The 17,756-nt window shown below is 36.3% G+C and overlaps 1 long non-coding RNA gene across 3 annotated transcripts in view; it reads left to right on the top strand.

The window, feature by feature from the left end:
• LOC136029416 (uncharacterized) overlaps positions 1 to 15,156 on the top strand; it is a 59,440-nt gene extending 44,284 nt beyond the window's left edge. For all 3 annotated transcript variants that reach the window (XR_010618027.1, XR_010618028.1, XR_010618029.1), the window contains exon 3: positions 15,052 to 15,156. This is a non-coding gene — a long non-coding RNA (uncharacterized LOC136029416). The remainder of the gene's footprint in view (positions 1 to 15,051) is intronic.
• Positions 15,157 to 17,756: the final 2,600 nt, after the last annotated feature.

Genomic DNA, 17,756 nt, shown 5'->3' with positions numbered 1-17,756 from the left:
AAAAAAGACATGTTTTTTCAACTGAATGTAAGAAGAAACATTAAAGCTCAAAACGGATAGCAATTTTTAAGTGTATGAAGGGGTTCACCCCCTTGTCAATACTCGCTCTTTACGCTGTTCAAATTTGGTTCCAATTCTTTAAGAATGACTCCTGAATCTCAAAGGTCGTTTGATTAGAATAAATATCTCTTTTGAAAGTACTAAAAAAAAAACTTTAGCGTAAAGAGCGAGGTATTGACGAAAGGGTGAACCTTCTCATATGTAATAATTTCTTTTCGTTTTAAGTTTCAATCCTGCTCCTTACTTTGAGTTGAAGAAACTTTTTTTTCATTTAATTTCTTATTCTTTTTTTAATAATGCTTGGAAATCCAGTGCCCCCTTGATCGAAAATTCAGCTCCCCTATGAAAAGTTTCTCCATGGAAAGATCCTCCTACATAACCTCCTCTGCTCGAGCTGCCCCCCCACCAGAAAAAACTGAAAACGTCTGTATACTTCGCAATTACCTATACTATTTATAAAAAAGGGCAAAGTCCACAAATTGAACACCTTCCCCCAGAGACTTTGGACAATTAAGACATCTTTAAAGACATATTTATTAGATTTTTCAAATATATTAAACAAAATGGCTGTTAAACAAAATGTAAATATATTTAAACAAAATGGCAAAATGCGGAGAGAGTTCTACGAGGTTTTGGACAGAGTGTTAAATGAGTTTGAAGAGCGTTTTTCTGTCCAGCTGCCAGTGCTAGAAGCCACACGTTGCCTTAACCCCAAATCCAAAGATTTTATGGACTCAGATTTACTTCTTGTGATCGCGACATACTTCGATCAGGCGGGAATCGATACTATGCAGCTGAAGTGTCAAGCTTTAATAGCTCGTGCATTTGTGTCGCAGCTTCCTCAGAAACCGGCAAACGCTTTAGATGTCTTCGAACGCCTCGGAGGATTGAAAGAAGCTTATTCTGAGCTTCTTAAGGTCGTCAGGGTAGTCCTCACACTCCCGCTCACAACGTGCTCAAATGAATGTTTTTTCTCTGTGTTGACGTTTGTGAAGGACTACCTCCGGACAACGATGGAAAACGAGCGACTTTCGCATTTGCTGCTTATATTCTCTGAGAAAGCTGCAGTGAAGGAGCTCAATTTTGAGAAGCTTGTCGACGACTTCGCAAAAATGAAGCAAAGGAGATATCCATTGCTGAAGTAATTGTACGTAAGTTTCTGATTTATACAGTAAATGTTCTATTTTGGTACTGTTTTTGGTCCCTAAATAAGCTGCAAAATACGAACCCCAAAGGTAGTACGATACCTAAAGGAATGTTCGAAAATTTTAAAATTTTTAAGGCTGGATGGGGGCCCAAAATCGATTTTTGGCCCCCCCTAAGGTTTTCTGAAATGGCGCCACTGGTATTGAAGCCTGCCGCGTGCCGCTAGATGGGCCAATGTGGCGTCTGAATTGAAGTCACATTGCCTGCTTTCCATAAATCTTTGTCGTAGTTTCCATAATTTTGTTTCTTCAGTATAATATAATCATCGTGTTTTGGTATATTTCATTAGGATTAACGTAACTTCAGTTTTTAGCTGTGTTTCGTTTAACAGACAGGTACCAAATGAAAATTTCAAATTCAGTTTGCTTATACATACTACAAACGTCAGAATTTCAAAAATTACAAAATGATTATAACCTTTAGATTGTTTATTTGTAATTCTGCAACTGCCACCTAAAATTGTTTCTGCTCTCTCCGTCTATTTTGGGAAAGTTACAATTTTATTGCCATTATAAGAAATATACATTTCCCAATTCAAGTTTTATTAAATATGTTCAACTCAACAAATTTTGCAAAAAATAAAAATTCAGTTTAATACACATGCGCGAGATGAGTCACAGAGATGAAGTGGATCTCTGGAAAAAAATCAGCTATTAGTTTTACTTCAGTTTTTTATGGAAAAGAATCTATAAAGTTTTTAAGTGATTCGAGACATTATTTAATAGGAACATGGTTTTATCCTTGGAGGAATTAGCAACTGATGGGAACGACTGATTTTATCCTTGGTTTTAACATGGTTTTATCCTTGGACGAATTAGCAATTACAACTGGATCCTCTAATGTGGAAATTCTAGAGTTATTTAATGGCAGAAATGTTGTCAATTGTTTTATCCATCAATGTGGATTCGACCGAGAAATTCAAGCATATTGGAAGTCCACTCAATCAATTGAGTACAAATTCAATTGTCGAATTGTTCACGAACCGGTAAGTATTTAATAAATCTTAGAAAATTAATACTAGGGGTGAGGGAGTAGAAAAATGAACCTTGCACTTTCTATCCAAGGCTGTAAATTTAAAAGAAATTCAGAAATTCTTTTTTTCTGTCTGTAAATCTATGTTGGGCAACTAAATGAAAAACAAAAATAGTTTAAAGATGTATGTAGCCACAGAAGCAATTTTAATGTTAAGGCTTTAATTCTATTAATAACTTTGAAAGTGACAGTCTAGGTCATAATTGCTGTATAAACTTCAGATTGGGAATTTTCAACTAGGTATTTTTAACTTACGAACGGGTGATCAGGTCTTAATAAAAGGTGATATTTAGAAGGTTATCGTGTCTCAGAACTCTTAGTTAATTTCCCGACTGGATCCGGTGAAATTGAGAGGATTTGAGGGGGGGGGGCCTACAATCTTGGAAAACGTTTAGAGCGGAGGGATCGGAATGAAACTTGGTGGGAAAAATAAGCAGAAGTCCTAGATAGGTGATTGACATAACGAGAACGGATCCGATTTATTTGAGGAAGTTTGGGGGGGGGGGGGGCGTAATTCTGAAAAATTAGAAAAAATTAAGTATTTTTAACTTACGAAGAAGTGATCGGATCTTAATGAAATATAATATTTAGAAGGACCTCGTAACACAGATCTCATTTCAAATCCCGACCTTATCCAGCGGTACTGGGGGGGGACTGGAAATCTTGAAAAGCACTGAAAGCGGAGAGATCAGGATGAAAGTTGGTGGGAAGAATAAAAACAAGTCCAATATACGTGATTGAAATAACTGGATCCGCTCTCTTTTGTGGAGTCGGGGGGGGGGGGGGTAATTAGAAAAAATTAGGTATTTGTAAGTTACGAACGGGTGATCAGATCTTAAAGAAATTTGATATTTAGAATGGATCTTGTGCTTTAGAGCTCTTATTTAAAATCCCGACCAGATCCGGTGACATTTGGGGGAGTTGGAGGGAAAAACCAGAATTCTTGGAAATCGTGAAAATTGAGGTAACTTTATCTTACGAATGAGTGATCGGATCTTAATGAAATTTGATAAATAGAAGGATCTTATGTCTCAGATGCTCCATTTTCAATACGGATCTGGGGAAGTAAGGGGTTGGAGGGGGGGACAGAAATCTTGGAAAACGCTTAGATTGGAGCGATCGGAGTGAAACTTGATGGAAAGCATGAGCACAAGTGATAGATACGTGATTGACATAATTGGAACGGATCCATTCTCTTTGTAGGAGCTGGGGGGTGTTAATTTGGAAAAACTTGAAAAATTGAGGTATTTGTAACTTAAGAACAGGTGACATGATCTTAATGAAATTTGATATTTAGAAGGAACTCATGTTTCAGAGCTCTTGTTTCAAACTTCAACCAGATCTGTTGACATTGGGGGGAGTTGGAGGGTGGAACCAGAATGAGTGGAGAAATCGGAATGAAACTTGGTGGATAGAATAAACAAATGTCGTAGATACGTGATTAACGTAATCGTACTGGATCCGCTCTCTTTGGGGGAATTAGGGGGTTGATTTTAGTGCTTTGGCGAGTTCAGTGCTTCTGGATGTGCTAGGACGATGAAAATTGCTTCTTACAATTGTGCTAGAGCTTATACCATATGAGTTCTTGGCTCTTCCGACCTCGTCACTAGTGCCATATGAGCTCTTAGCTCTTATTTTTATCTTACTTCGGTATATTTCATTAGGATTGATCGTCAGAAGAATTGAAACAAAAAGGGAATAGTTGTGGTAAAAGTCAAAGTCATGGCCAATTGTAGAAAAAAACCAAGAAAGATTGTCCAATTAAGTTGATATTAGAATAATATTAGGTGGTGGGTACATCATACAAGTACCAAAAAAAGCGCCGGATACATTTTTCACCTTATACCAGTGTCAGTTACGGAATCTCGTATACGTAAATCGAAGATCCGAACATACTGAAATCAATTAACTGAGGAGAAAAAGTAACAATAGCTACTCTGGAATAATATTGCCAACGACAAAGAACACACCACTTGCGCAACACCCGATAACACTACCTCCTTCCTGGGGAGGAAGTGTTAGGAAATTTACAACGTCGGTGGTAGCCTACTGGATGGGAACCGTAGATTCATCACTTTCAAACATCAAGCGATAAGCCAATGGAAAGAACATTTTGGAAATCTCTTCAAACCTCTACTACTACCGGAGGTTTACCCTCTCCCTTACAAAATTGCCACCACCCCCGCAATTGAGGCTTACATTTTTTTTATTATCACTAACCTGGCCAATAGCAATGAAATTCAGTCAGCTGTAAATAATTTGAGAAAGCATAAGGTGCTTATGCTTATCCATTAAAGCTCATTAAGTATATATCTTTCAGTAGTTTAAGAGGCAAACTCTAATGTGAAGTTACGAACCTTAGAATGTTTGACTTATTTTGGAAAATAAGGGGGAAACTCCCTAAAAGTCATAGAATCTTAACAAAAATTACAATGTCATATTCTGCGTATCAGAGAACCCTACTGTAGAAGTTTCAAGCTCCTATCAGCAAAAATGTGGAATTTATCATTTTTGCCAGTAGACAGATCATGGATGCGTGTTTATTTGTTGTTTTTTTCCAGAAGTGGGTCCATTCTGGGACCCATTGGTCCTAGAATGTCTTGAGAGGGCTCATTTCAACGGAAATTAAAAGTTCCAGTGCCCTTTTTAATGACAAAGATTAGTGGGCGCCTAGGCCCCCTCCCATGCTCTTTTTTCCCAAAGTCACCAGATCCAAATTTTGGGATAGCCATTTTGTTCAATATAGTTCAAAAATCTAATAATTATGTCCTTCGGGAGGACTTAATCCCCCACAGTCTTCGGAGGAGGGGCTGTAAGTTGCAAACTTTGAACATTGTTTGCATGTAGTAATGATTATTTGGAAGTGTACTGACATTTTCGGGGGGACTTTTCCCCCTCCGTTGAGGGGGGGTACGTGGGAGGATCTTTCCATGGAGGAATATATCATGAAGGAAGAGAATTTTCATGAATTGTTAAAAAAAAACAATGAGAAAATAACATAAAAAACGGTTTATTCAGCTGGAATTAAGGAGCAGCATTAAAACATAAAACGAACAGAAATTATTACGCATATGAGGGGGTCTGTCTTTTCCACAAGGCTTCGTTCTTTACGCTAAGGTATTTTCGGTAATTACAACTATTTATTCTGCGTCCTTTGTGATTATGGGGCCATTCTTAAAGAATTAGGTATAATCTGGGCATTAAATTTCAAATTCGAAATTCTTTATACAAGCATGTCTTTAACACAGTTTAATTTTTGAATTGATAATTTTTGAATTGATAATAGCCAGAATTGTCAATGGTTTGAGGGGTGCTTTATCTTTTGGCCCTGGCCGCATTCTGACTAATGTTGTCAAGTTCATTCTTCCTGTCAACGTTTCTGTCCTCATGAGACTTGTCAATTTTTCTTTTGAAAATGGTGTCTTCCCAATTGCTTTAAAGTTTGCTCATGTTATCATTCTCTTTAAAGGTGGATCAAGGAATGATCTTGCAAATTATCGTCCCATATCTCTTTGATCAGTGTTTAGTAAAAATTTTGAAAAGGCTATGATTTCTCGACTTCTTGATTTTCTTAATCCTAATCACTTTTTCAGGATTTTTAGTTTGGTTTTAGGGCGAAGCACTCAACTGGTAAAAAAAAGGTAAAGGATACGGCATTAGACTTTACAGTCCGTACCGGCGGTGCTGATCTACGTTTCTTGGCCCTTCAGCCAGGAAGTGCAATGGGGGGTTGGGGGCCAGCCATCCTGTGCTTTCGCACAACCTTCCTGTTTACCTTCCCCAGATTTTTCCAGGTACCCATTTAGAGCTGGGTCGACTCTGGCTAAGCTTACAGGGTCACGTCACTGACTCCCGTCCTAAACTGAAGAATTGGGTACACTGGGATTCGAACCCGCGTCATCTTAGACACAGGCCTCCGCAACTTTCTAGAATTATTCGCATTCAGCTCTTTTGTCAGATACCTGCTGCTCTTTTTCTCGATGTTTGAAAAGCATTCATCTCATTAACACATCAGATTCTTCTTTGGAAACTGTCCCATATTGGTATAAGAGAGAATTCTTATTCTTGGTTTCTATCATATTTATCTAATCGAGTCATCTCGGTTGATCCACACTTTTCCAACTCTTTTGGAATACAATTTAATGTTCCACAAGGATCTGTCACGGGGCTAATGCTTTTTTTAATCTACGTCAATAACCTTATTAATGTGATTAAAAATTTAAAACCTACCATTTTCTGTTGTCTTTGTCAACCAGCCTCCGTCACTAATTATGACAGGAGTTCGTCCTTACCGGATGCGCTTATTGCTTTTGCTGATGACAGTACTCTTGGCAAAGCTGGTAGATGAAAACCAGCTTTGCCAAGATGATAGCCCATTTTGAAAGAGGTTTCCAGCGGTTTGATGCCAATTATTTTACCTTAAATGTCTGAAAGTCATGTTTCTCATTTTCTCCATAGTCTCATAGGTTTGCCCTGACTTAAATGAAATATACGTATCAAGAGGTTCTCTAAGTAGGCCTGAAGATCGATACGTTCGATTCCTAGGCATGACGAAAATCTTTTCTTTGAGCATCATATTAACCCAATTAAAATGACAGTATCCAGGAGTCTCAGAATATATAGAAAGCTCAAACGTATATGATTATGAGTCTTGGGTATCAGAAGCGCTTGACATAAATGATCTAAAAGCATTTAAGCCCCTTTCCGCCGAAGAATCATCAACGTTAGACTAACAAAAATGGTTACTACTGCTGATCTTCTTCAATCTTCTGCTGATCTTCTTCAATCATTCTAGCAACCCCATTGGATCTGCAGAAAAAAAAAACTATGTAAGTTTGAGCACATTTAACACCGATCCCCTTAAGATTTTGATTAATATGACGTCCATTGTCAATCTTTCCTTGGATGGAAGAATTGAAGGACAAGGCTATATTCGATCCTCTAGTGCCAAGGCTGGCCCTCAACCAAAAAGATGAATTTATTACTTTAGTTGATGGGACAAAACCTGACTTAGAAATGACTATGCTTTGAACACAAGACTGCCAAATTTGAACTCAACAATGTAACATTTATTGCGTCCAGGAAAGGATCACTTACACTTTTCGGAATCAAGTAAGAAAGTTATATTAGTTAATTAAAACGCTCATGCCAGGCACAGCAAAACAAACGTGTGTATAAAGCGACTATTAGATCTGATCTCGTCTATGCAGTCGGGACCCTGAAGGCGCTTCATCTGCAAGATATTCATGTCTCTGACCTTGGCTGTCTGTTAAAATTTGGAGGATACGATATTCAGACATTATCTCAAATATTGATGTGCGCCACCGCTGCTGTAACAACGAGCCCACCGCCACCATTATCAAATTGAGAAGACTTTGCTGGCTCGGCCGTGTCCTGAGAAAATCAGATGACCACATCATCTATTAACAGCTTCTAAATGTTCCTTTGCCATGTTGGCGTAGGCGACCCTGTGGGCAATTGAAGAATTGGTGAACAACTCAAAGACGACCCTAACCCCGTTGGTGAGCTGCTGGCTCACGTTTGCTGAAGAGCTGGGACAAGATTGCGGCAAATGGGAATTAAGTATACAGTAGAGGCCAAGGGAGGCCTCTGCTTTTGGTCCCGCACGAAATACAATGATGTACAGTAAAACAAATGTAATTAAGCTTTTACCGGAGATTCCAACCGTTTCCTTCCTAGCTCTTTTTCTTTATTATCAGGAATTACTATACAATTTTATAGACGCATCTAGAATGTCATGACACCAGTAAAACTTTCTCCCAGTGTTGGCTTAGCCTTTAGAATCAGATTAACAGTCACTTTAATATCTAAAAACAACAACATATGATGAGATCCTTTTAGGTCGTTTTGATCCTTTATGGATTAAATGATAATCATCTTCATTCTCCTAATAAAGAAAAGGAAAAGAAAATAGAAAAGAAAGACAATAACAGAAATTTTGGATTTCTTTGGATTCCTGGTCGAATAGGCAGAGGGCATTGCCGTTTCTTTTGGTTTGTATGGCCAGCTACTTTTATCAAAATATTCATTTTTAGGAAGAGCATTTACACCAAGATCGAGTTTCGGGACCTCGAAAAATTTACTTGAGAACGAATTTCGAAAGAATGGAGACTTGAGAACGAAAATAAACGTCAACCAGCAAGTTTAGTTTTTCATAAAGAGGCACTTCTAGGAGAGGAGGCTGGGTGTCAACTAGCGGTGGGACGGTGGTGCTACTTTTCTGATTCCAAGCCTAATCTCGATTGTATTTGGAAGTCTCAATTCCGATACTTTTCTAAAGAGACTTTCTTTCCTTTTGTACGGTGTCGATATAAGACTTTTGGAAGTCACGTTCAGGAGAGGATCCCGGATTCTCTTTTGAAGGGGGGGGGCATAATACGTCGCTTCAATAAACTTGCGAAAAAAGAAATGTTAATTTCTTAAAGACTTTTCTTGCAAAGAGTTTTATGAAATTGTATGGTTTAGCCTACTAGTTGTGTTAAAGTTCAAATTTTCTAGTTGTGTTATAGTTACTGACATATCCTAGCTAGTATGTGCAATTCATTTTTTGTATGATATTTGCTTGTCCTTATACCATTTTGGTTTCATTTATGATGGACAATGATATATACCTACATATAGGAAGAGTAAATGGTAGTAAAATCTTTGGTATTTAAGGTAAACATTTTGTGGTTTACCTCTTTAAGCATACACTTTTAAATTCTGCAAATGACTATAATATATATTTATATTATTATAATTACTACTTATATACTTACTATAGTATATGCTTAATTATAATTCAAACACCATAATATAAAGTACTTTTATCTTTCATGGAAAGGCTTTGTGAATTGAACAGAAATCATAAATGTGGCCACTCTTTGTCAATTTTGCACTTAAGTATGTGAGTGGATTCATTGGATACTATCTTCTAAAGGTTAGTTCAATAGGGTGGCAACTCTGGCTGAAGAAGTTGCTTCTTTTCTAGTGATAGAATGTTGGCTTAGAAGTTTGGTCAAAAGTGGTCTAGTCACGTGATGTAAGGGGTCCTTCATAAGATATTTATTGCAATCAATTGGTCATCTTAGTCCACTTTTTTCAAAACTTCTTTATCCTTTTCATAGGCAGCGAAATAGCGCTGCCTAAGTAAAGGGAGATGTTTGCACAATATATTATTTTTCTTTTCTTGAGATCAAAGCACTTCATATCGAAGGAGTTGTAGATACTTCGATATCAACGATACTACGATTTTTAATAGCCGAAAGCAATTGGATGTCAAAAAACCCCTTCCATACCAACCATTTCCCAAAACACCTCCCATCAAAATTTTGAGATCCTAAAATTATGTCTTTAGGGATAGCGCCCTCCACCTCCACAGTCCTCAGGACAATGGCTGTAAGTTATGTCCTTGGGGCATATAAGGTTTTCATTTAAAAGGTGGTCGTATAAAATTTGGACGGTGTTCATTAGATTGGTAAGCGGAAATTCTAGTGCTCTCTTTAACATTCAAAGTGATCGAAGGGCAGATACCCCCCTCATCACTTCGTATTTACCCGAAATTCAACTGATAGAAATTTTGAGATTGATATTTGTTGTCGCAGAAATTTCGAAAAAAAATTATTCGATTGGAAATTTAAAGGGCTAGTGCCCTATTTAATCCTCCTATCCCAACCGCGGACGACCTGCTTTCCCTTTAGCCCTAGACTGTTTGCCAAAAATGACAATATTCGGTAATATGTCATCCTTTATCCGCAAAACTTGCACTAGCAATTTTAACCTTTATTCATTGAAGCCCAAGAAAGCGGGACTGAACAGCATTTTTTGTTCAGCCTACTGTTTAAACATCGGTCATCTTGGTAACCAAAACAATCTGTAGGCAATTTCTCTGGAAAACATCTAGCAAATCTTCACCTGCTTTTTGGAGCGTCCATGCTTTATTAGACTTTGAACTTCCAAAATTCTAATCTTAGTTTAAAACTTGGTTTAAGACATTCCAAACTTTATTTTTAATGTGAAAAAACACCCTGAGTCTTGACTATTCTATTTTTAACATCTTCACTTCTCCTACTGTCTTTACTAATTATTAATATGAAAAACTCATCGCAAGATAATTTTATTTAAGAAATTTCAAGAGTTCTATTAAGCAAAAAATGAGCAGGAATGGATTCAAATAATATTCAAAGCGTTAAACTACCTCAAATCACTATCAATAAATAAATGAAACTCAAAACGAATAGAAATTATAATAAAAAGTTGAGTCAAACTTGAAACAAGCAAAAATTAACAGATGTCTTAATGGCAACCATAAGCACAATCCCTTTTTGTTGAGTTTAAAGTAACGTTTAGTTTTAAAACATAATGGTCCAATTACATAATTGTGGGGGGTGAATATGCCCAATATCCCTAAAGATTCTGGATCCTTCTACTATGCTGAACAAAATAGCTGTATCAAAGTAGTAGTTGAAGCAATGGTAATAGTAGTGGCATAGCTAGTAAATGTTGCTGCAGTAGTAGTGCGTACATATTCCCTTTTGTTCAATTGATCTTCCCCCTTAAGTATTCTACGAGAGTTCCAACTTAATACCCAAATCAATTCTTGAGATACGTCCTTTTGACGATTTATGTCGACATAGTGTGTTTTGATTTAGTTCAAGTTCCCCCTCAGTATTCTTTCAAATTTTCACCTTCATACATGTAGCTTTGATTGTACAAGTATCTAGTAGTAGTAGGATACGCCTGCATGATGCTGATACCCCCATATCAGCAATCTGTATACACATAATAAGTTTTGAATTAATTCGACTTTCCCCTCAGCGTTTTCCTAGATATTTTTTTCAATATCCTCAGCCTTAGTATTGCTCTCTAGAGAAGTAGTAGTTAGGTAGTAGTAATTGTACTTCTGGTAGGAGTAGAAACAGCAGTAGTTGTTGTAGTAGTAGTAGCCTGTAAATATTGCCTTTTTGATCAATTGATCATATCCCATATCATTTTCTGAAATTCCAAATTAATATACTGTCCTCCCCGAGTTACACCTTTTTTACAACCCCCAGACACATAACATGACTCTTAAAAAGAGCACTTTAATTTTCAATTTAATAACAAATGAGACCCATCTGAATTTAATTCGACCACTGAGTTTTAAAAACCCTATATGCTCCCGGGGTTCAACTTAAAACCCTAGCCTGGGGATCTTGGGGGTTGTATCAACTCTGGAGACATTGTTATATTTTCACTGGACTATTTCAAACAAAATTACAATAGTAAATTTCAATCAGATGCGTTTGGTGAGAAGAGTAGCGGTTGGGGCTAGTTGACCTCCATCACTTTTGACTCTTAAAAGGGAACTAGAACTCCTAATTTCAACCAAACGAGCCGCCTCTAAAGCTTATACAACCATTCCTTCCATAAGAACCTTAAATGCCCGATGAGCATAACTTACAACCGTCACCCTTAGGCTCTGGTGGTTTGTATTAACCCTGAAAGCATTTTTTTATATTAAAAATTTACATAAGATACATCTCGGGATAACACGACGTGTTTGTGGACGGGGGGGGGGGCTGCACTTTGATCACTTTGACTTTTAAAAAGGGCACCAGAACTTCTTATCCAATGAGTCCCTTCAAAAGCATATACGACATCACTTTCAATAGCTACCTTATATGCCCCCAGGACATAACTTACAACCCCTGCCCTGAAAGCTGTACAACCCCTGCCCTCAAATGTATATTTTTTTTCAAATTTTGATATAAGACGTTAAAGGAAATGATGTGCATGGAGGGGGGCTAGTTGCTCTCAAATTACTTTTGATTCTTAAAATGGGCAGAATAACTTCTAATTTCAAAGTAAATGAGCCCCATTTGAAGTATATACGGCCGCCCATTTGATCAATATTTTATAAGCCTTAATGGCAAAACTTATAGCCCTATCTCTAAGTCGCAGGGGGTTGTGTCAACCCTAGAGGAATTATCATATGTTCTTTGGACTATTTTGAACAACATTATTATCTCATAATTTCAATTAGATGGTGCTGGTGAAATAACATTGGTTGTTGGAGAGGGGGTGGGGCTAAATGCTCTATGTTACTTTTAACTCTTAAAAAGGAACTAGAATTTCCAATTTTCAACCAAACGAGTCTCTTCTAAATTTAAATAACCATCCCTCCCATAAAAACCTCAAAGGCTCCCACTGCGTAACTAACAACCCTCACCTCCAGGCTCTGTTGGTTTGTATCAACCCCAAAAATCTTGTTATATTATCTTTGGACTATTTTGAATAAAAATACTCTCAAAATTTCTATGAGATGCATTTCTATGAGATGCATTTTAAGATAATAAAACTTGTGCGTGTGGATGAGGGGGTAAATACCCTACGATCACTTTGACTCTTAAAAAGCGCACTAGAGCTTTGATTAACAGTCCAATGAGCCCCCTTTGAAGTTTATATGCCCATGCTTTCTATAAAAAACCTTATATGCCCCCAGGGTGTAACTTACAACCCTTGCCTTGGTAGTGTGGGGGGTTGTCATCCTCAAAGACACAATTTCCCGGGCCTTTCAGATACGTTGAACAAACGACTATCTCAAAATTTCCATCGGCAGTGTTTGTAGAATATATAGATGTGGGGGGGGGTATTTTCCCTCCTCTCACTATCGATCATTAGAAAGGGTACTAGTCCTTTCAATTTTCAATTGAATGAGCCATCTTTGAAGTTTCTACGAAAAAACTCTCGACAAAAAAACCTATATGCTCTCAGGGCATAACTCCAACCTTTGCCGTGGGACCTGTGGTCAGTTTTCATCCTCATCTTAAAATCAATCTACCTCAAAGTTTTGATTGTATCTATTTGGGGAATTAGAGGGCGTGGAAGGGGTCTTAATTGCCCTACAATCACTTTTGACTATTAAAAAGTGCACTAGTCCTTGAAATGTTCAATCGAATAAGCTCTTTTGAAGTTTCTACGACAAATCCTTCGATGCAAAGTGCCTTGGTTTGAAACAAACCAAAAATAATTAAATCAAACAGGTAACGAACTGTAGTACGGAGCGACCCGGCTCAATAGTAACCAAAACTCTAAAGAATGGAATTTGGATACCAGTAGCTACATTAAAAGAATCGCATTTTAATGCTGATTTTAAATATATAAGTTTCATCAAGTTTAGTCTTACCCATCAAAAGTTACGAGCCTGAGAAAATTTGCGGTCTTTTAGAAAATAGGGGAAAACACCCCCTAAAAGTCATAGAATCTTAACAAAAATCACACTATAAGATTCAGCGTACAGAGAACCCTACTGTAGAAGTTTCAAGCTCCTATCTACAAAAATGTGGAATTTTGTATTTTTTGCCAGAAGGCAGATCACGGATGCGTGTTTATTTATTTGTTTGTTTGTTTTTTTTTTTTTGTTTTTTTCCAGGGGTGATCGTATCGACCCAGTTGTCCTAGAATGTTGCAAGAGGGCTCATTCTAACGGAAATGAAAAGTTCTAGTGCCCTTTTTAAGTGACCAAAAAATGGAGGGCACTTAGGCCCCCTCCCACGCTAATTATTTTCCCAAAGTCACCAGATCAAAATTATGGGATAGCCATTTTATTCAGCGTAGTTGAAAAACCTTGTAACTATGTCTTTGGGGACGACTTACTCCCCCACAGTCCCCGTGGGAGGGGCTACAAGTTACAAACTTTGACCAGTGCTTGCATATAGTAATGGTTATTGGGAAGTGTACAGGCGTTTTCAGGAGGATTTTTTGGTTGGGGGGGAGGGGTTGAGAAGAGGGGGATTTGCTGGGGGAACTTTCCAACGAGGAATTTGCCATGGGGAAGAAAATTTCCATGAAGGGGAGCGCAGGATTTACTGGCATTATTAAAAAAAAAACAATGAAAAAATAAATATGAAAAAGTTTTTTTCAGCTGGAAGTAAGGAGCAGTATTAAAACTTAAAACGAGCAGAAATTATTACCCATATGAGGGGTTCATGTGTCATGTGACACATGAACATAAAAGATAAAATAAAAGATAAAGCACATCTTCTCCTTAGAAGATAAAAGACACGTATCAAATAAATTTTTGATCAGTGCCTGTTTTTTTTTTGGCTTTACTCTTTTGTTTTTCATACCTTTTCGCGATTTTTTATAAATGTATTTTTTTATTTTGAAGATTTTCATTTTTTTCTACCCTTCATTCCTATTTGTTCAGTTAGTTGCTTGATTGCAAAAGGGCGCTGTGACCTGAGACTACATTTGTTCTCTGAAAACCACCGCTGAAAAATCTTGGATACTACCTTGATCAAGATCCACTCTTTTTTTTTTTAACATAACTTTATTTTTCTTAGATAAGATGAACGATTTGCATAGATACAATTGCGTCTGTTTTTAGTTTTGTCTTAACAAAAGAAGTATTTAGCAAGGACGAAAAAAAAATCGAAATTCAGGTTATTCAAAGTAAAACCCCGCTGATGACCAATGAAGGAGAGAGAAAGTGAAACAGAGAGAGAGAGAGAGAGAGAGATTACTTTGACTCTTAAAAAGAGCACCAGAAATTCTGACTACCAATCCAATGAGCACCCTTCGAAGTATATACGACCACCCAGTCTATACAAACTGTACATGTCCCCCAGGGTATAACCTACAACCCTTGAATAATCTGCTTGACATTGGGACTCATTTATTTAATAAAATAATAAGAATCTCTAGTGTTGTTATAGATGGTGCAATTTCTTTGTGAATTTGAAAAAAAATTATTACAGTTCTTTTTTTTAGGTGGAATCATCATAGGCGTAGCCATAGAACAATTGATGTCTTGTGCACTTAAAGTGTTTCAGAGTTATGTTCGTTAACAATAAAATCTGTTCATTCTGATCAAAATCTGTTCATTTTTGTATTCTAATCATTTTTCAAATAACGCCCATAAATTTGACTCACCCTCCATTAAATATTCCCTTCTCCCCTCTCAGAGGAAACTCATGCATATAAATTTCTCCCACGTAAACTACATCCCGTAAAGCCCTCTCCAGAGAGTAAAAAACCCGCCCCCCGTAAAATTTCCTCCGAAAACATTAGCATAATGAGTGATTTTTTGACAGTTTTGAGAGTTTGAAATTAATATGTTTTGAAAATTAATGTTAAGAAGACAAAGTCACTTAGACTAGGAATAAATGGGGCTAAAGAGGTGATGTTAGGTAACGAGAAAATCGATCCAACTAGATAGCTAGCCTTGGTAGTATTAATAGTGATAATACTGCCCAGTATTAGTAATAATACTATAGTATATTGAATTGAGGTAAGTAGAAGTAAGGTGCGAAAACATATGTGAAAAATCTTCCGTAGATATGTGAAAAAATGTTCCAAGGTTTTTCTTAGAGCAGATTATTTATGATGGTTCCAAAATGCAAATTAAGTCTAATAAACCGAATATTAAAGATAAATTTGAGGATATTGCTGGCTTATCTTGATATACTTTAAAAATAATGATCTGACTCAGAACAAGTAGTCAATAAAAGTGGTACTTAAAGGAGAGGGGGAAGTTTCAAAGTTTGACTTTCAGTGCAAACCCCACTTCCCCCAAAGATAAATTCCCCTGTTCGAGAATGCGATGTTTACGGAAAACGAATGAGTGTTTCTGCACATCTTGTTTTTATATTTCCTGAAATTCTAAAATTCTATTTTCGGATTTTTTTTCTTAACTAATAATAATGTATTAAATGAATTGAATATACGAAAAGCAAAGATATAGTAAACTTAATAAATAGCAAATGAATCGCAGACAAGATTACCCTGGAAAAAAATTTAAACTTTTGAAGCTTAAAGCCTAAATGGATTAATTAGCTTGAAGTCTCATATGGTACATTTTTAGACCCAAAAGGACCGTGAGAGATCCTTCAAATGAATAGAAATTGTTTTCTTAATTGATTTCGGAAAATTATCTAACATTTATCTCAAAAAGGACTTCCATTATTTTGCTAACGTTTTTTTGCCAAATGCTAAAGACTTGTCAAATGTAGTAATATGCATTAGATGTAAATGAAGTACTTGCCTAGTAGTGAAGTAGACATAGCCTATATAGCCACCTACAATCCTCTAGAAGTAAAAATAGTAGACCAGTGTCAGGCCTACCAAAAAAACTCGAAGAGGCGGATATTAGTGCCCCTTCACTTTTGAGTGATTTTAAAAATTAGGACACCCCTATAAATATCAACTTATGATTGGGTAAAAATACAATCATTAACTAGGCCCTCTCTCCTTTGATGACCTTAAAAAAAGAAAATAGAAAGGTTGAAGCTTCGTAGTAAGGCATAATGTTTTTTTAAACTAGCCTTATTTAAAATCAGCCTACAATTGCGTTAAAAACCAGCAACAATGGTAAAAGAAATAGGTGGATCCTTCTTAATATTTTATTTTAAATATTGTGTTTTTTTAATAAAAAAAAAAAGCATGTAGATGTAGCAATCTCCTTCAAAATGAGCCCTTAAAAAGTTCTCTATTATGTATCAGCGCCGCACTAGCAGTGGAGGAAGAAAAAAGGAAAAAAGACGACACAACAGTTCTTTGATTTGCCTTGTTGTTCAAGCCAGGAGACTTTAAGTTTCATATACAGGGTTTTGCGCCATAGAAATTCCTATAGCTTATTTTTTATTTCAACCTGATTTGGTTTCAAAAAATCAATTTTGGGTTACTTTTGGCCAAAGTTCGTCTTTTATTTTCAGCTTATTATATGCATTAATAAAAGACATTGATAAAGCACATTTCTATTTAATAATACATACAAAATATATTTAACACATCTCTTTGCAAATATTGTACATATAATTATAATGTTACTGATGTTTTTTTGAGAAAAATAAAAACTTATTCCTTTCTTAGTTATTGAAATCCAAAAATGAAATTCCAAAAAAAAACAGGTTTCAATAAAAAATACGCTTCACCAAAAAAAGGTGTTTTTTAATCTAGAGGGAGGGGGAAAATACAGGGGACAAATGATTGTGGCTAACACTTGCAAAAACAATAGTTTAGAGGTTTTTTAAGTTTAATTTTGTCTCTCAAATATTGCTCGTTTCATATTTCAGTTTCTATTACTACCAAAGTTAAAAATGAATAGGTCTTATATTTTTGATAAAACAAAAATTATAATATGACAATTATAATGATAAATTTTTCTGTAATACTGTTGCTGTTTAATAAGCAAAAAAGTTTACTTTATGGATATAAAATACAGGTTTGGCAAGGCTGTGCTGTCCTCTTGCTCTGTCACCAATGAAAATAAATAAAAAAGATATTTTTCAAATGGAATTTCAAAAAAGAAGGTTTTTTTGGAATCTAAAGGGACTAGGACAAAAATTATAGGGAGAAAATGGTCCCCACCCTAATTGGGGCCCCTTCTTAAGAAACAATGAATTAGACAAAATGTGTCGAATGATACAGCTAGTTAAAGCGATGATGAAAAATGAAAATAGTAACAAAACTGGCAG

The sequence above is a fragment of the Artemia franciscana genome, chromosome 7, assembly GCF_032884065.1.
Source record: "Artemia franciscana chromosome 7, ASM3288406v1, whole genome shotgun sequence".
Taxonomy (NCBI): Eukaryota; Metazoa; Arthropoda; class Branchiopoda; order Anostraca; family Artemiidae; genus Artemia; species Artemia franciscana.
This window is presented reverse-complemented; position numbering and strand designations above follow the sequence as displayed.